Source organism: Gavialis gangeticus, unplaced genomic scaffold (assembly GCF_001723915.1).
Source record: "Gavialis gangeticus isolate Ggan-Ray unplaced genomic scaffold, GavGan_comp1, whole genome shotgun sequence".
NCBI lineage: Eukaryota > Metazoa > Chordata > Crocodylia > Gavialidae > Gavialis > Gavialis gangeticus.
Genome location: NW_017728992.1, coordinates 151505861 through 151509532, shown reverse-complemented (window position 1 = coordinate 151509532; position 3672 = coordinate 151505861). Strand labels below are relative to the sequence as shown.

General features: G+C 48.9%; 1 protein-coding gene across 1 annotated transcript in view; it reads left to right on the top strand.

Annotated features, from left to right (window-relative positions):
* The window catches only part of TMEM64 (transmembrane protein 64), a 66847-nt gene that overhangs the window by 34338 nt on the left and 28837 nt on the right, over positions 1 to 3672 (top strand). The gene's annotated exons all lie outside the window — the stretch shown is intronic.

Genomic DNA, 3672 nt, shown 5'->3' with positions numbered 1-3672 from the left:
CCCAAGCTCCCAGGTTTCTGCCTCTCTCTCTCTTTCCTGGCTGTCTCCTTCTTGCCACCAGGCTTTTCCTTTGCACCAATGACCTCAAGTAACCCCTTAAGTAAGTCCAAGCCTCAGTTCCTCAGCCAGCTTCTTTCTAGTCAACCAGTTCTAAACCCAGTTCCAGCAACTTTCACTCTTTATGCTTTCTCTCTCACCTTAACCTTCCCTCAAGTATCCCAAGTACCCCAAACACACACTTACATACCATACCATCCAAGTTAGGAACTCACCTGTGTGTATGTGTAGGTGGGTGGTTTGTGTGTGAACTGGTGAAAATATATATGTATGTATGTCATTGTGTGTGTGATATACGAATTAGCGATCCGTGTATGTATATTAGGTGTGCAGGTATTGACAATTGATTTTTTTGTCTAACGTTTGGTGTGTGTATAGTGTGTAGGTGCTTGAATCAGAGAATCATAGAAGTAGGGTCAGAAGGGACCTTGTAGACCTTCAAGTCCGACCCCCCACCTGGGCGGGAGAAAAACTGGACTCAAATGAGTCCAGCCAGGTAGGCATCAAGCCTCTTCTTAAAGACCCCCAGGGTAGGAGCCAGCACCACTTCCCTTGGAAGTTGGTTCCAGCTCCTAGCCGCCCTAACTGTGAAGTAGTTCTTGCGGATATCTAATCTAAACCTACTCTCCAATAATTTGTGTCCATTATTCCTTGTTATGCCAGGGGGCACTAGGGGACACAGTATCTCTCCCAAACCCTTCTGGTCCCCCCTAGTGAGTTTATAGACAGTCACCAGGTCCTCCCTCAGCCTCCTCTTGTGAAGGCGGAAGAGGTTCAGGTCCCGCAGTCTTTTATTGTAGGGTCTGCCCTGTTGTCCCCTTGGATTTGTGATAGGTGTACATGTGCCTAGGCTGGTAAGTTTGGATTTGTAAGTGCCTGAGTTGGTAGTGTGTGTGCGTGCGCGCGCGTAGTGGTGGCGTATGCATGTAGAGTGTATGTGTGTGCCTAATTGATTTTTGTGTGTGTGGATGTGCAATTGTACACCATGCTGTCCTAACAGCGCGATATTGAGATCCTGAGCATTGGCCTGACCCCACAGGGCAACAATGGCCGCAAGAGACTCATGCTCTGGACTGTCCAGGGGGCCAGCTTCTGCAGGAGAGGTGGAAGCCCCATCTGGCTTCGCCCATACTTTGGTGATAGAAGTCTCCTCTGAGAAGGGGAATATGGGTGCTTGAATCCTCCCAGGATCCTCACCATGTCCTACTGCTTTTATCACAAGGTTAATCAGTAGAAGGAAGATATGGGCACCATCACTACAACATAGGGTGAAAGGCGCTGCGTTTCGTACTCAGTTCTTCTGCCAGTTAGATAGGCAGCCCCCTGAGCCAACAGGATCCTGATATGAAGAAGCCCTCCTTTGCAAGACTTAAACTGTTACCTAAACTCTGAGGAGGAATAGTAATCCAGTCCGCCCTGGATCAGGCACACCCTATTGGTTAGCTATAGGCACCTCCCTGCTCAGTGACTAGGGCCTGACTCTCGGCCAGGGTGTGCCAAGCTGCTTTCAGGGGTATCATTTGGTGCAACACAATGTTGTCACTTAGGAGTCCAAACATGATTCATAAGATAAACTCAGAGATTTCAAATCAGAATCCAGAGTCTAAAACTTTCTGACCTGTTGTCTGAGCTTTTGAAACAGAAGAATAGGTCTATTATTTCTCTATAGTCAAAAAGGAAGTGATAACCAGGGATCCTGGTTTTCTCTGATTTAAAAAAATCCCCAATTTTCTGATTAAAAAAAGTAACCTCAAATCTACATTTTTCCATGACTGCAACACAGCTGTATACATATCGATATATTAGTGGCGTTTCATTTTAGTCAAGGAAAAATATGGATTTGGGGTTCTTTTTACAACTGAAAATTGCGGATTTTTTTTTAAATCAGAGAAAACCAGGATCTCTGACGATAACGAAGAGCTGGCATTTTCTGAGAGGATCTTTGAGTCTAACGAGGGGCACCTTGAGTCTAACAAGGCAGGTTTTGACTCTAAAAAGGTTGAGAACCATTGGATGAAGGGGATCTGAATTGGCCCGGGGAGGCACCTTGGTCTTCCCACTTAGTGTACACAACACTCATTGCCTACGTTACATCTTTTCATTAAGATCACCCCACTGAGGCCAGGCACCCATGTTGTAGGCTCTGCAACACCTAAACGGAGATATCTCAGAGGTCTATTAGGATCGGGGCCTTATCTATGTATAGCAGGTAGACAGTTGCTCTGCAGTTTTTGTAGATTTCATAGACATTAGGGCTGGAAGGGACCTCAGAAAATCAATGAGTCCAGCCCCCTGCCCCAGGGGCAGGAAGTCAGCTAGGGTCAAAGCAAGATAGGCATCCAAATGTTTCTTAAAAGAGTCAAGAGTAGATGTTTGCACCACCTCTGAGGAGAGTCTATTCCAGGCTTTGGGGGCTTGGACAGTAAAGAAGTTGTTTCTTATGTCCAGCCTAAAATGGTCTTGTAGGAGTTTGTGACCATTTGACCCTGTCATCCCTTGGGGCGCTCTTGTGAACAGGCATTTCTCTAGATCCCGATGCAGACCCCTGATGTACTTATAGGCAGCCATCAGGCCCTCCTGAGCCTGTGCTCTTCCGGGCTGAAAAGTCCCATGGCTCTCTGCCTCTCATCATAATGTCTGCTCTCTTGACCTCTGATCATGCGCGTAGCTCTCCTCTGCACCCTCTCAAGCTTCTCCACATCCTTCCTGAATTGTGGAGCCTAGAATTGGATGCAGCCACATCCTTTTTGAATCGTGGACGATTGAATTGTTTTAGCTCTCTCCTTTTGGGCTGCATCACCCCTTAGTTACAAAACCATGAGCGATGCCTCAAACTTGCACGACTGGGGATCCTAGCCTGTGACGGATGTTCATGTCCATAACCTGGGGCCCTTAGGGCTAAGAGCTGGCCACGAGTGCCGAGGACTCTGTGACTTCAGCACTGGACACCTGTTTGAGACTGGGGGCTCTGAGGCACCTGGTAGAAAATGCCAGCCCTCAGCTATCACTTGTTGGGTTGGTTCTTTTTGACTGCAGAAAAATATCAGGAATGCATGTGGTAGCCGTGTTGGTCTGAGACCAAAAGCAATGCAAACATCTAGAACTTGATACCTTTGTATTAAAACCATTTACCTTTAATAAAACGACACCTTTTATTAGACCAACTGAGAAACTGTAATATATATAATCTTTTCCTGCAAGCTTTTCATCAGGCTCAGGGAAAGTTCAAGATGGTAAAAAGTCTCCATAGGTAGGAAATAAACTTGGTTTTGCACAGAGAAGAAACACCAGAGAATTCATCCGCGCGCAAGAACTCGGCAAGCCGCAGCGGAGCAGGCGGCTTTTACTGGGGGGGGAGGGGTCCTGGCTGAAAGCCCCGCTGTATGTGGCGAAGCCGGTCCGCGCCCAGCCCAAGGGAGCTCGCTCCCTCCCGGTGTCGCGGGGCGGGGCGGGGCGGGCTGCCGTCGGAGCCCCGCCCGGCGCGGGAAGCAGGAGCAGGGCGGAAAGGCGGAGGTGCCCCCGAGCTGCGGCAGGGAGGCTACGGACCCGCCCCTCCCCCTCTTCCTCCTCCTCCGGCGCCGGCTGTGCCACATCGGCAGCGCCATGGAGCCGCGC